General features: G+C 34.0%; 1 pseudogene; it reads left to right on the top strand.

Moving 5' to 3' along the window:
• The first annotated feature begins 2,431 nt into the window (after positions 1–2,431).
• Positions 2,432–2,585, top strand: LOC113918991 (annotated as a pseudogene).
• The last annotated feature ends 13,168 nt before the right edge of the window (positions 2,586–15,753 follow it).

Genomic DNA, 15,753 nt, shown 5'->3' with positions numbered 1-15,753 from the left:
TGATGGTTAACATTTTTTTAACAATAATTTTCTTTTTAATTAAGGTAATAAAAAAGAAAAAATCTGCATTGATTAGAGCTATCAGCATCCTTTCTTCATACAGAGACTGTATCTATGGTGGATAAATCCTGTAATCAGACTTCTAATGAGAGAAAACTAAAACACAGTTGTTTCAACACCAAGTATGCAATCAGTGTGCAAAAAAACAATAGCTGTCTTCCCCTACAAGTGATATTTTTCTTATACAAGTAATTCCTCTTAATGGACTAGTTGCCTCAAGTGTACTAGAGTTGCTGGTATTGTAATTATTTCTACCATATCCTTCTTTTCTTTTCTCTCAGCTCTGCCTTGGACACTATTTTTTTTATTGATCTCTGTCTGTAGTTTTGGGACTTATGTACACCTGACATGATGTTCATCCCATGGGCACTTGTTTCTGGGGAAGAGTGGTACAAGGTCATCCAAACCTTGTTTTCCAACTCTCTTGGTTAGCTATACAAAATTCTATCAACACAAAGATTGTAAAGATAACTAGAGGGACTTTTGAAATAGAAAGATATAATTTGGAAGCCAGGGATAAATGTACTGTTCCAGTAGTCCAAGGGAAAACCCCTCGTACACTAAAGACAAACCCGTCTCAGGATGATCTCTAGTCCTACTCCTTAGATTTGTGATTTGTTCTTTTTTCCCCTAATTTCCAAGAGTCTCATTCTTCACTCATTCCAGGGCATATTTCTGAACTTCTCTTAAAAGTTTATTCACTCCCACAAGAATCGTTCTCACTTTATGATTTATTCTTTCTGGCTACCAAAAATCCAAGGATAAAGAAGCTCACACAAGCAAATTCTAAGGTAAGGACTACCCAGGCAACAATTAAACCATGCAGAGCTGATCAGCCTTTGTCCTCTTCCTGTGGTAACTTTTAAACCCAACGTATATGTTCACATGCACGCGCGCGCACACACACACACACACAAACACATGAAAATTTTAAAGAAAAATATTAATATGAATCAGCATAGAGTAGTCTGATTTCACATTAAAGAATTAAAGAAAATTTTTCTTTATCAAATTCCCAGGTTTCCTTAACCTTAAGAAAATGTTATTTTTATCTTTTTTTTCCTGTTTCCCAACAATATGAAATGTCACTCACATGTGAGAAATGCAGCCCAATTAAAATGTCTCATTAGACTACAGAATTTCTGATGGGACACATTTTATTTTGCAAAGATTTGCAAAAGCTTTGAAATTAATGTATGCTTTTCTACTGTTGGATGGGTCAAATTCTTGGGAAGACCAGCTCTTCTCAATGATCTCTGGAAGTGAAAAAGAAGTATGATATGGATTTATTAAACTTTTTATTTTTCCAGAGAAAATTCTCTGGATGGCAAAATTAATATTTCAGGTACAAAAAGATTTATAGTAATATTTCCCACATAACTATATTGCAGTGAAAAAGGAATTAACAGAAGACCCTCACACTGAACATCCTGTTGAGTTGATGAGATATGTCAGGAAGAAGTAATGTATTATTTAATTATAATCCTCATCTCCTGACAAGTTGACCACATTGGTAGGCATGCTACTAGGTAGTTCCAGTGATTAGAACAAAAGTTGTTCATGGTAAAATCTGGAATTTAGTACTCTCTAAGCCACACCTCTTTCAAATGTACATTACTAGCTACCAGTGGACTTGGTTACTTAGTTTAGAATTAATAAAATCTCCCATTGGGTCAGCAAAAGCAAATTAGATTTCATGTGCAAGTGTTAGTGTGGGAGAGGAACTGTTCACTCAAAAAGGTTACAACAACTAATGCCCAATGGAAAGAAAATATTTTTGTGTCTCATGCTGTATAATACTCATTTCCTTTCCCTAGGAGTTAATTATGTGAGTCATCCAAAGTTGAAATTTATATTTGAGTGGTTTGCTTCTGTAAAGCTGGAGCACATCTTTTCAAACAAAGAACAACTCACACTTTTAAAATAATATTTCGGGTATTGGTGTCGCTGTGATTATGGTTGCTTAGATAAATTTCTTCCTAGCAATCAAAAATTCAGTTCTGGTTAATGTAAGATAAAGTACAGTGGGAAAGTGGAAATTACAAGTCAATTGGAGTGATTTGCTAACTTAAGAGAATTTAACCATTCATTTGAAAAAATAATTTGGATAATTAAATATTAATTGTTGATTTTGACAATATGTAAAGAATAGTTGCTTACCTCATCTAATACAGTTAATCAACATAATAAACAATAAGGATTTTGTATGCCTGAAGACCATCCTTTTGTGGTCTACCCTGGTCAAGTTTACATGGTAAATGTCATTCTCCTTAGAATTATTCTTGATAGTGGACAGCTCCAGAAGCAAGCCAGTGAAGAATGCTTGATCAGAGATAAGAAAATGTCATTTTTTTTTCAAAATCTCTCCACAAGCTTTGCACAATGGCAGTATCATAGCCAATGAGGTTTATCCGAGGCGCAATTATTGCTAATTCAAAATCTCTCCACAAACTGCTGTTTATCTTCCCCCTGAATCAAACTGACACCAAGAACACTTTGAAAAAAATCCTGAACTTGAAATATTTGTTAGCTGCATGTTTATTTTAGTGCATCTGTTATATGATTATTAAAGAAAGTCAAATTTATTAAAATTACTATACTATTTTCAAAAATATACGTAAATTATACATACATTCTCCATTTGTTAACAGAGCTTAACTTAGAAAAAAACCCATGGTCTATTATGGTTTATAGGCTCTCTATGTTGTTTGCCAAAACAATAAAACACTGCTTCATATAATCAATAAGAAATAACAAGCATTTACATGGTTGGACAAACTAGGCGATGGTTCACTGTAAACAACTGAAAAATTATAAAAGACTAGTGAAATGAATTTCCCATAAAGGCTGTCCATGTAATGAAATTTGCCAGTGTATATGGCATTCCCTTACAAAATCAGAAATAATCACATGGGGTAGAAATAAAGCATAGAATCTAAGTGAATAGCAGTGGAAAGTAAAATTTAAGTGTAAAATGAAAAAAAAGTTTATACATAAACAATGAACTTTGGATTTAATACTATTTAATGCAGTTTTAAGATGACTATTACATCCAGCAAAATGTACTTGGAATTTAGTATAAGTCATGCAAAATAAATCTCATAAGTTTATTTTTTCAAGTTTAAATTTGCATTGTGTAATAAAACTGGGAAAATCTTTATGAAATAATATTCTCAGTGCCATGATAGGGACACAGCCCAAATATTAAAAACTTCATAAAATTCTATAAAAACATTATATAATTTTATAAATACATAACTGAGAATGATGAATTCTGAATTATAAATGATTGTTTTTCTCAGCTTTGCTTTTTATTAACTTACCAATATATCCTGGAGGTCATTCTTAAATATTATACAAGAGATATCCTTACTCCATTTTTTAGCTATACAGCACTCTATTATGTATTGTTGCCACAATGTAACCACCAGTTTCATATTTATCATATTTGGGTGATGTCCAGTCTTTCACTATGACAATCAGTATGTCAGCAAATAGTCTTGTGCATTTGTCCTTCTGCATTTTGATGGTAGTTTCCTAGAAGTGGGTTGCTGGATTAAAGGGGAAAAGTATATGTAGTTTTTCTAGATATTACCAACCTCCTACACTAGGGATTGAGCCATTTTGCATTTTTGCCAGCAAGTCTTTTCCCCACAGCCTCAACAGCAGCCTATGTTGAAAATTTTGGAATTTGCCAATGCCATAGATGAAAAGTAAAAAGCATTTCTAAATGCCAAGAATCTCAGTTTTGCCAATGACAGTTTACTCTATATACCTCTTCTGTTAATCAATTTGCTTTTCTAAAAGTCACACCCCTAGAACTTTGTGTATTCTTTTCTTGCCCTACAACTTCTTTCTTTTAAAAACAGAATAAAAAAATGTATGCTATTTCTTTTTATAAAAATCAGAATCTGAGGAAATTAATTCAGGAAGCTGTGGATAATTAACATAAGCACAGACCATCTCTGCTTATTTTAAATTAAAAAAGGAGTTGCAAATGCAAATGGCGGTCTTCAAGGACCAGTATTTTGATATAAAGGCCATATGGCTGTTCCTTTTCTACAACAAATATGGCAGATTTAGAGGCAAGCAGTGCTCCACATTGTTCTTCTATATCCCAACTCAAATGCTTCTGAGGATATATATGCAACTTTTGGGCATGATCAGCACTTTAAAAATATTTTGTTATCCTACAAGTCTATACAAGCTATAGATAATTTAAGTAAATTTAAAACTTTCATTCTGAATGATGACTTAGAAGCTTCTTAGAACCACTTTTTTACTCCTGTTACATAATTTAGAACAGTAGTTTTCTCCCTGATGTGTGGTTCGTGGATAAATTGCTATTTTATTTTAAGTTGATAATACAGATTCTTACTACCAAAAACCCATTTCTCTTAGAGCCAGAGATCCCAATTGTGTTTTAGCAACTAAAATATATGGAATAAATGGTGGGATTATATTTACATTGTATATAGGGCAAATAGAGCTTTACCCAGAGTGGTCATAAAGTCTTAACTTCGTGCTTTCAATAGATTCATGCTGTTTTCCTTGGGGTCTACTATAATTCAAAATGTGCTGAGAACATGAAGGTATATTTTCTATTTGGGGCTTTTTGAGGCTCTTTGTTCACTTTCTCCATTATAAGAGAGCCTATAACTTTCCCAGTATTTTATAGGCTCTCCTCAGGGAAAAGTCCACAGTAGATATTCTACTCTGTTGTTAAAAAGCCAATGCTGGAAACTAAAATCCCTATTTCCAGTGTGACAGTATTTCCACTTTCAAGGGAAACAAAAATGAATTCTGCTGGTTACTTTTATCGATGCATGTATTCATCATTGTTTGTCTACCAAATGGCAATTCTTTTACATGTATTATTTCTCTTTCACAAAATACCATAAGATAGATATTATTACACATTTTACAGTAAAAAAGTGAGAACCTGAAAAGTAAAACAATGTACTCATTTTCACACTGCTATTTGATTTGTGAACCACACAGTTCCCAAAATTTTTTATTGTCCTGGGCCACTTTCCAAGTGAAGTTCTGATGTGATTCTTGAACATTTTTGTAGTTATTTCCCTGGAAGATAGAAATGGAAGTTTTCTTGTGTGTGTGCATGTGATTTTATTGTGGCCATGGTATTCGTCTATTACACTCTAAGATTGCATGTACCTAAAAGTAAGTAATTTTGTTAACAGGAAATGACAAACTTCTATACTTGCAGACAACAAAATATTAAGACATCCTACTTAGTGTTAAAAATCATAGATTTGGGGGGTGCCTGGTTGGTTCAGTCAGTTAAGTGTCTGCCTTTGGCTCAGGTCATGATCTCAAAATCCTGGGATCCAGCCCCGTGTGGGGGCTCTTGCTTAGCAGGAAGCCTGCTTCTCCCTCTGCCTTTCCCCACCCCGAAACCCTCACTCATGTTCATTGTCTCTCTCAAATAAATAAATAAAATCTTAAAAAAAATCACAGATTTTGGAGTGAGATTGCTTAGGTTCATAGCCTCCTGAATCAGATACTAGGTGTATAGTCTTGGGTAAGTCATTTAATCTTTCTGTGCTTCGATTCCTGACCTATTAAATGAGCATAATAATAGATAACTCATTGGATTGTGAAAATGACTAATTTAAAAATGTAAGTATATGTCCACACACAAATGCACACATGTACATATACACCATATATGTATACCTTAGGACAGCCACTAACACATAATAACTGATCGGCTTAATAAATGTCAGTTACTATTGTAATTATTCTTAAAAATAAATAAAAAACACTTTGTCAATTATTTTCTACTATAGAAGTTTTTCCATTTTGCTGACAGTCACTTCTGCTTATACTTATAGAAAAAAATTTTTGTCTTGTTTATGGTTGGTTCAAGATTTTATTCTGCCCTCTGGCAGCGCTTACCAAAAATATTAAAACTTAATAAGCAACAATAAAGGGGTGCCTGGGTGGCTCAATTAAGTGTCTGCCTTCAGCTCAGGTCATGATTCCAGGGTCCTGGGTTCGAGCCCTGCATCTGGCTCTCTGTTCAGCGGGGAACCTGCTTCTCCCTCTCCATCTGCCTGCCACTCCCTCTGCTTGTGCTCTCTCTCTCTTTCTGTCAAATAAATAAATTAATTAATTAAAAAATAAGCAACAATAAATAGTGATATTGTTGAAATGACAAGTATTAATGTCTCAGACATAAGGACCAAATACATCATGTAATAGACTAGAATGCAAGATACATTCTGGACTCAAACAGATTTGGATTAAAATTTTTGGTTAAATCATTTAATTTATCTTAAATTTAATTTTTACATACATAATAATGAATAAAAAAATTTAATTTACAGTGATTGTGAGACACAATGGGATCCATCATGAAAAGTGGCTGGTATATCCTTGGCTTTCAAATGAACACCAGCTCCTTCTTTGCTCAGAGAGCCTGCTGAGGTTCCTACCTGAAATAGTTAACCCATCTAGGGAAGCCCTGTCAAGAGGCACTGATAATTTGTAATTGAACATTTGGGAACAAAACTGACCGTATATTATAATTTATATTTTTTAATATTATAAAATTCACACATTTATTTTTAAAATGAATCCTGACATACCACATACAATTTCTTAAAAGGAATTTCTACATTGTTGCTATGTAAATAAAATAAAAAAATATTATTTCACATATTTAATATCCAGAATATAAACCCAACAAAACAATTTTTAAAGTCTTGAAAAAAATAAAACCATTATAAATCACTATATTGTTTTTAATATAGTATAATTATATTATACTATATTATATATATAATATTGTTTTTAATATATATATATTAATATATATAATATAATATTGTTTTTAAAAAATCCCATATAATATTGTTTTTAAAAAATCATTCTGCAAGGCTTTCTTTCTTTTTTTTTTTTCAAGATTTTATTTATTTATTCATGAGAGACAGAGAGAGAGAGAGAGAGAGAGAGAGGCAGAAATTCATGAGAGACAGACAGACAGAGAGAGAGAGAGAGAGAGAGGCAGAGGGAGAAGCAGGCTCCCAAGGAGCAGGGAGCCCGATGCGGGACTCGATCCCAGGACCCTGAGATCATGACCTGAGCCGAAGGCAGACGCTCAACCATCTGAGCCACCCAGGCGCCCAAGGCTTTCTTTCTTATTGTCAGTTCTTTCCCAAAGGACTAGACTATCTCTTAGATGTTAATCTTTCTTAACAACCAACTTGACAATATGGTGCTAAAGATTAATATTGTCTAGGATTATTATTTTTTAATTTTTTTATATTGCATTTTTTTTTCTCTAGGAAGGACACATTTTCTTTTCTCCAGTACATATAGTGAAATAGACAGTAGTGGAAATAGTCTGACTCCAGGGATGGTGAAATGAAAATTGCAACCAGCTCATGTCATGATTGTAGTCCAGGGTGACTGTGTTTGCACAACCTATAAATTTTACCTATCTCTACAATCAAATGTGTGTCTTAATTGTGAATATAGACCTTACGTATTTATTATTAATCTTCAGTGGTAGAAAAATCCAAGCCCAATCTTCTTATGTTACCTCATTATTCCTGTTCATTAATGAAATTTTTAATTTCTCTTTTACCATTTTGTGCAGCTGTTAGGTTATTAATTATAAAACAGTTTCTAATTCCTAGAAATGATATTTTAATAATGTTTAATCTCTTTCCCACATTCTAGTATCTTTTATAATCACGTCTCCATTTTTCTCCTTGGTTTTATTTTATTTGTAAACGAATCCAGCAGTGCAAGTTATAATTCCAAGTTGGCTGATTTTTCTGAATCATACACATTGCTCATAATCAACACTGTAAATTTTAAGAAAAAGAAATGGGGTGAGAAATTTCATTCCAGATGTGAGCTGCAATCTTGAGCCTACAGTCTTAAGCCTTACTTGATGTTTAATGCCTTCACAACTACTGAGTGGTCATTTAAGTTTTTGGTAACTGATCTTGAAGATTTTTCAGGTGGACTTTGTTTTGAATATCACAAAGTGCATGATTTCTGTGATAGAATTATGCTTTCAGAGACTTCACAACAAGGGCTTATAGCTCTTTGTGCATATGGCAACAAATTGAGGCATCTCACACCTAAGCATTTGATAACTTGCTTTTGTTAAGGGGGATGTCTGTCAGAAATGTCAGAGCTGTGTCATTTTACTGTTTTTCTCCCTTAGGTTGGAGGGACTTGGGCTTAAATTTGCCTTGACTTGGCTAGAATTTCCCACCATTTTGTCTCTTTTGTGTTGTATTTCCTATGTAATAAAGCAGGGCTAAATAGAAATAGCTTCATTTGCTTTTCTCTTTCTCTTTGAGTGAGAATATTTTAACTTTTCCTTATTTGCTTTACTATACACATAAATAGGCTTATTTATTTAGTTGAAGGTAGACATGGGAGATAACCCAATCAACAGTCTTAGTAACAATGTATTACAACCAGCAGGTTCTTTAGGACTTTGTCATAGCTTTTGTGCTGCATCACACCTCATGCTTACACTAGGAATGGATGGATCTTATTAGCCATTGCCTAAGGAGATCTAGATTTCAGGAGAGAGAAGAGAGGGAATAAAATTGAATTTTTTCAACTTGTTCAAAGATATTTGATTACACTCTAGCAAAGTTGTCAAAGAAACAAAAAGTTTGATACCCTCAAAAAGTTTCCAGTCATATCAGTAAGAAAGACAATAAATCATTTATTAAAAAGCATTATGATAAGAACTGTGAGTAAATAGAGGATGAGGGGAAGAAGGGATCCAGCAGGTCATCTTAAGCTAAAGGGTCCATATACAGAAGTTATGGGGTTGTGAACTTGAAGAGAAAAAAATAATCATCATTATTTTCACTAACCTCTTAAAAAATGTCATTTCCTTCAATTTATTAATATAGGCAATAGGTCACAGTAGTATTAACAGTGTCTGCTTTATCCCCAACATAAGTCACATTTTCATATCACATTGTAGTTGCTGTATTATTCTGCATTACTGATTATTCTTATTTTAAAATTATGATACTGATTAGACCTATCTCTAAATCTTTTAATTTATCTTAATAAAGTATTTTTAAAATTTTTTGGAATTTATTTGAGCTATTTGCTTTATTACCCTTTGTATTTTATTTCATGCATTAAAAAATCATTCTCACAAAGGGTTCATAGGTTTCACAAGACTGCCATACAGGCACATGACACAAGAAGTAATCAAGCATTTCTGGTCTAGTGATAGCTGTTAGATGGAAAAGAGAAGAAAACTGAACAAGAAATGTCAGGAACACCAAAATTGAAGGAAATGAGAAAAAAAAACTATAGAGATTGAAGATGAAAATGGAAAGAGAAGAGACAACAAACAAGGGAAGAAAAATACAGTTTCAAGAAAGAGGTACCATTCAACAAAGCAAAGTGTGGGGAGAAGCCAAGTTGTGTGAGAAAAGGGTGGTTATTAGATTTGGTAATTTGCAGAAAAGTAAGGAAACGAAATCTCAGAAACACTACATGAGTTGTCCTGAGTTAAATGTCATTAGATGACAGAGCCTGAGGCCCATTTAACATTTAAGTATCTTGCTTTATTCCCTAGTCCACACTGCACCCAAGGGAATAAAACTGAAAATTCTTTTGGGGCCAGATTGACTTAAGTGGTTACATAACTAAGAGGATTCTCTTTTCTTATTAAGACTTAATTGCCTACACACATAAAATTATTTCTTCCTGGAATCACTTGCTTTCATGCAAACAAAGCTCCAACTTACAATGCAAACATTGACTTTAATAATAACAGTCTCTTATTACAACTGAAGGTCAGGCCATCCTCTAAAATACCTCTAGTGAAAAGATGACACAGGATCTGGCATACTTCCATTATGGGATCTTTTTAGGATTAAAACTTCCATAAGAAACCTCTTTTTAGAAGACAAATTCTTCTGCACATCAAATTCATTGTTACCAGTGTCTTAATTGGAACAATTTCACTGGATGTTTTTTTCTTTCATAGGAGTGAATGTGTCGTACAAATGCCACTGAGTACTTTGGATAGGAAAAGAATCTGAAAGCAAAGGATCTTAAGGCAAGAGGAAGTAGAAATAAATTTCTTTATCCTTACTGCACACCTGCTAAATGCATTTAAAATCAAGAGCAATAAGTTCAGCATCATCAAGAATATATATGTGTGTGTGTGTATATGATGTATATAATTTTTATAATTTTGTGTTTAATTTTGTGAGCATCTACTGTCAAGTAACAGACTAACAGACTCACATATGTTCTAATGGTTATTTTACCCAAAAATTAAAAATTGAAAATATGATTTGTTGAGTTTATGATGAATTTCACTGGAGTCTTTGAATAATTTACCCTAATCATATTAGCTAAAATCACTTATAAATGAATAATAGAAGCGGCCAGGCTGCTCAAATACCAAAGAAGTCTACTGCTCCACGGTAACATCTGCCTTAGCAGAGAGAGCTACACTGGTTAACTGTATATACAGATATGTATGTATGTATCCACAACCGATGAATGCATAAATTGTGATGCATTTTTTTTTAAACTGTGATCTTCAGAAGTCTTCAGCATTGCAGACTTCCCATTTTATGAAAATCTCAAGCAGAAAAAAATATATATCTTCCACCATGGGGAAAGAAATAGATATAACTGGGATCGGGAGGGCTCCCCAGGAGGGTTTCACCTCAAAGAACATTCTGGACTAAAATTAGCAAGACCATTCCATTCTGCAACATTTCCCAAATTATCTTTCTTCTTGAGAAGAATAACTATTAATCGTGAAGGCAATTGCATTCACAGATTTGTTGAAAAGGGGAGACTATAGTGATAATAAACCGTATGGAATTAGATAAATCAAATTAAAAAATAATAAAAACACACATTTAGAATTTAATAAATATAAGTACCATTATAAAAAGAAAGTTTGATTAACTCTGTGTTATAATCTTTGTTATAAATAATAGTTTTTTTCTTCTGGAATAGAAAGAGAACATAACCCTTGGGATTTTAAAAAATCATTATTTCATGCTTGCCCCTGAATTTTTCTCTTTGGAGCTCAGAGCTATTGCTTGAGATACAAATATTTCTTTTGGGTGTATATGATTTGCTGATGTGCTCTCTTTTCTTCCTTCTGTTGTCCCCTGACTGCAAAAAGAATGGTTCTGAAAAACATCAATATTTGAATTAGCCTGAGGAATTAATAAAATCTCAACTGCTGGAAGCAAGAGATGAGAGTTCTTGCTATGTAAGCAAACCCGCTCCACATGGTTCAGAACACATCTCTGCATCCTAAGCTTGTTTTGCATGTGTATTACTTTGTAAATATTAGGAATGAATAAAATCCACAGACAGCAAAAGATAGCTAACTCTTTCAACTCTTTTTTCTAAAATCATTGATGACCACAGTATTTCTGTTTTCAGAGTCATCCCCCAAGTCACACTGACATAAGCATTAATAGAAAAAAACAAATGTTGGAACTGGGAGAAACAATATGGTTCTCCTTAACTTTAAATGGATTGTTGAATTATATCAGACAACTGACCCAGACTGTTACTCAAATGTAAAAATTTATGACAGATTAGTAATTTCTGGCCCACTGACCTCAAATAATAGAACAGACAAGGGCCAAACGGGTTCAAATTTTCTCAAATCTGATTCACTGCCAGCTACTCATTTTAATAAGTTCACACATGTGGAGGACTTAAAACACTGTCTCCTCCCTAGTAAGAACCTAATAAATACAAACCACCTTTATGATTGTTTTGTTATAATTATCATCAGGTAACTATTTTTTCTTGTCCATGTATGCAAATGATTATTAATGGCAAGGGATTTGACAAATCATAGGATATTTGTGTTGGCATACCTTTTATAGCTGACCACATTCTCCTTAAACTAATAATTTTCACGAAATTAAGCAGTGCTGCTCTCTATTTTACCCAGATAAAATAAAAATAAAAAGAGAAGCAAATGGAAAACAATGTGGAGAAATGAACGGACAGAAATAGTTTCAGGAACACAAACTTTAGAAGGAAGTTCTTTTTAAGATAATTAGGAATGTAAAGGTCCTGTCAAAATGTATTTTGTATGATTTAAGATAAAACCCTTTTAAAGGGAGTATAATATCCAATACATTATCCTATCAACTGCTGTATGTAATTCCTGTTATTTCAGGCAAGATAATTGCATGGAAAACAGCATTAGCTATTCATTAACTGTAGCTGTTCTTGCTGATTCTTTCTCAGGTGGGAAGATTTAATTTAGTGACAAGAAAAGTACTGCAAATCAATTCTGTCATATGAACTAAGTAAAAAAAAAAAAGTACAAAAAAATCATACACTCATGAAATGGCCCATATTAGAAAATGCAATCTCTAAAATTTAGTTGTCACTGATATAATACTCTACACTAGGTAGATTGATAGATTAGAAAGTAATGTCATTAATATTCAATGAAGTATTTTGGTAAGAGCAATCAGTGGATATATCAGGGTCTGTAGAGAATCACCAACATGTTAATTAAATAGTGTCACACTTTCTTATCCATTGTCAATACTATTAACATGTTTAATTAACCAAACTCCTCTTACTTCATTACTGCCTTAGGATGTTTGTTAATAGTGAAATCATGATTGAGTTTCACATGGATGTATGAAGCTTATCATTTTCTGTCTTAGTTATAACAAAAGTTGACTCAAACTTCTCACATAATTTCTTTAAGTAAATGCATAAATTTTGTTTTGTTTTGTTTTTTAAAGTAGACTCCATGCCCAATAGAGGGCCCAACATGGGGCCTGAACTCACAACCCTGAGATCAAGACCTGAGCTGAGATCAAGAGTCAGAAACTCAACCAACTGAACCACTCAGGCACCCCTAAATGCATCAGTTTTTTGGTTTTTTTTAAAGACTTTATTTATTTATTTGACAGAGAGAGAGGGAACACAAGCAGGGGGAGTGGGAGAGGGTGAAGCAGGCTTCCTGCTGAGCAGGGAGCCCAGTGCGGGGCTCGATCCCAGGACCCTAGGATCATGACCCGAGGGGAAGGCAGATGCTTAACGACTGAGCCACCCAGGCGCCCGCATCAGTTTTTTAACTGAACCAATAATATCTTTGTTTTTCCTTTGTGGAAATGAACAAAACATGGAATCTCAAGTTATTTTATTATGATTCTTTTACATGCATTTGCCTTTCATATATAATTTATAATAATGCATATTATATAAATAATTATTTCTATCACTTGCCTATTCCTAAAATATCCCACTGAGAACAATTGTAGATGAAATTAAATTTCATAGGAAGAGTAGGTTTAGATAAATATAATATATATATCTACAAGATTTAGATAATTGATGGGGCATCTGGATTGCTCAGTTGGTTAAGCGACTGCCTTCGACTCAAGTCATGATCCTGTGGTCTTGGGATCGAGCTCCGCATCAGGCTGAGCAGGGAACCTGCTTTTTCCTCTCCCTCTGCTGCTCCCCCTGCTTGTTTTCTCCTGCTCTCTGTCAAATAAATAAAATCTTTAAAAAAAGATTTAGATAATTGATTTGGATTTGTATAAATTAACCCAAATATTTCTTAAAAATATACTTGAGCTTATTTTCTTTTTTGAAAAATAGCACAGCAGAAAAATAGCTGATTTGCTGAAACTGGACATTTCTCTATCACTTCAGGTAACTTTTTTGAAATAAATGGAGAGATAGATAGGAAAGGAAAAGATCATTATTAACTTGAAAAAGCAAAATCTAAGGAGAACTATAAAGATTTTCATAGTAGATAGTTGTAGAATCATTATATTTATTATAGACTTAACTTTTCCGTGTTATTCAAGACAACTAGTGAACCTAATTTTGAAAGAGGAATTTTTCAGTTCAGTAAGAACAATCTTCCTTTCCTCCTCCTTCTCTTTTCTCCTCTCTTTCTTTCCTTCTTCCTTCCTTCCTTCCTTCCTTCCTTCCTTCCTTCCTTCCTCCCTCCCTCCCTTCCTTTTTTCCTTCCTTCTTTTCTCTCATTCCATCTCTTTCCCTTTGTCTAACTTCTTTTTGTTCTTTTGTTTTTCCTTTTGTTCTAAAAAGGAAACCCATGTGAGGAAATTTGATAACTCTTTAAACAAACAGGAAATAGGTGAGAGATTTTATAATCTCAACATTCATAATAACAAAAGTACATAATTTTAAGTTTCTTAATCTTTTTCTAAGAACAAATATAAAAACATATATATTGATTTTCACATAAAAAAACCAATATTAATTAACAATGAAAAACAAAAAGATAGGGGTGTCTGTGTGGCTCAGTTGGTTAAACGTCTGAATCTTGATTTTGCCTCGGCTCATGATCTCAGGGTCTTGAGCTTAAGCCCCACATTGGGCTCCAGACTGGGCATGGACCTGCTTGAGATTCTCTTTCTCCATCTCCCTCTTCCCCTCCTTCCCTGCTCTCTTTCTCTCTCAAATAAATAAATAAATTTTTAAAAAAATTTTAACAAGGGAATGAATGACTAGCAATAGCAAATTTGTTGTTTCTCAATGCATTTTTAAATTTTATTATTTTTTAAATTTTATTTTATTCTGTTCTGTTAATCACCATACATTACATCATTAGTTTTTGATGTAGTGTTCCATGATTCATTGTTTGTGCATAACACCCAGTGCTCCATGCACTACATGCCCTCTTTAATACCCATCACCTGGCTAACCCATCCCCCCAGGACCCTCCCCTCTAGAACCCTCAGTTTGTTTCTCAGAGTCTATAGTCTGTCATGGTTCGTCTCCCCCTCCGAATTCCCCCTCTTCATTTTTCCCTTCCTACTATCTTCTTTGTTTTAATATATAATGTATTATTTGTTTCAGAGGTACAGGTCTGTGATTCAGTCTTACACAATTCACAGCACTCACCATAGCACATACCCGCCCCAATGTCTATCACCCAGCCACCCCATGCCTCCCACACCCCACAACTCCAGCAACCCTCAGTTTGTTTCCTGATATTAAGAATTCCTCATATCAGTGAGATCAAATGATACATGTCTTTCTCTGACTGACTTATTTCGCTCAGCATAATACCCTCCAGTTCCATCCATGTAACTGCAAATGGCAAGATTTCATTCCTTTTGATGGCTGTATAATATTCCATTGTGTGTGTGTGTGTGTGTGTGTGTGTGTGTGTGTGTGTGTGTGTGTGTGTGTGTGTGTGTGTATCACATCTTCTTTATCCATTCATCTGTTGATGGACACCTTGGCTCTTTCCATAGTTTGGCTATTGTGGACGTTGCTGCTATAAACATGGGGGTGCATGTACCCCTTTGGATCACTACATTTGTATCCTTGGGGTAAATACCCAGTAGTGCTATTGCTGGGTTGTATGGTAGCTCTATTTTAAACTTTTTGAGGAACTTCCATACTGTTTTCCAGAGTGGTTGCACCAGCTTACATTCTCACCAACAGTGTAGGAGGGTTCCCCTTTCTCCACATCCCCGCCAACATCTGTTGTTTCCGGACTTGTTAATTTTAGCCATTCTGACTGGTGTGAGGTGATATCTCATTGAGGTTTTGATTTGGATTTCCCTGATGCCGAGCAATGTTGAGCACTTTTCACGTGTCTGTTGGCCATTTGGATGTCTTCTTTGGAGAAATGTCTGTTCATATCTTCTGCCCATTTCTTGATTGGATCAT

The sequence above is a fragment of the Zalophus californianus genome, chromosome 1 (assembly GCF_009762305.2).
Source record: "Zalophus californianus isolate mZalCal1 chromosome 1, mZalCal1.pri.v2, whole genome shotgun sequence".
Classification (NCBI taxonomy): domain Eukaryota; kingdom Metazoa; phylum Chordata; class Mammalia; order Carnivora; family Otariidae; genus Zalophus; species Zalophus californianus.
Note: the sequence above shows the minus strand (reverse complement) of the source record. Positions and strands in the feature narration are given on the sequence as shown.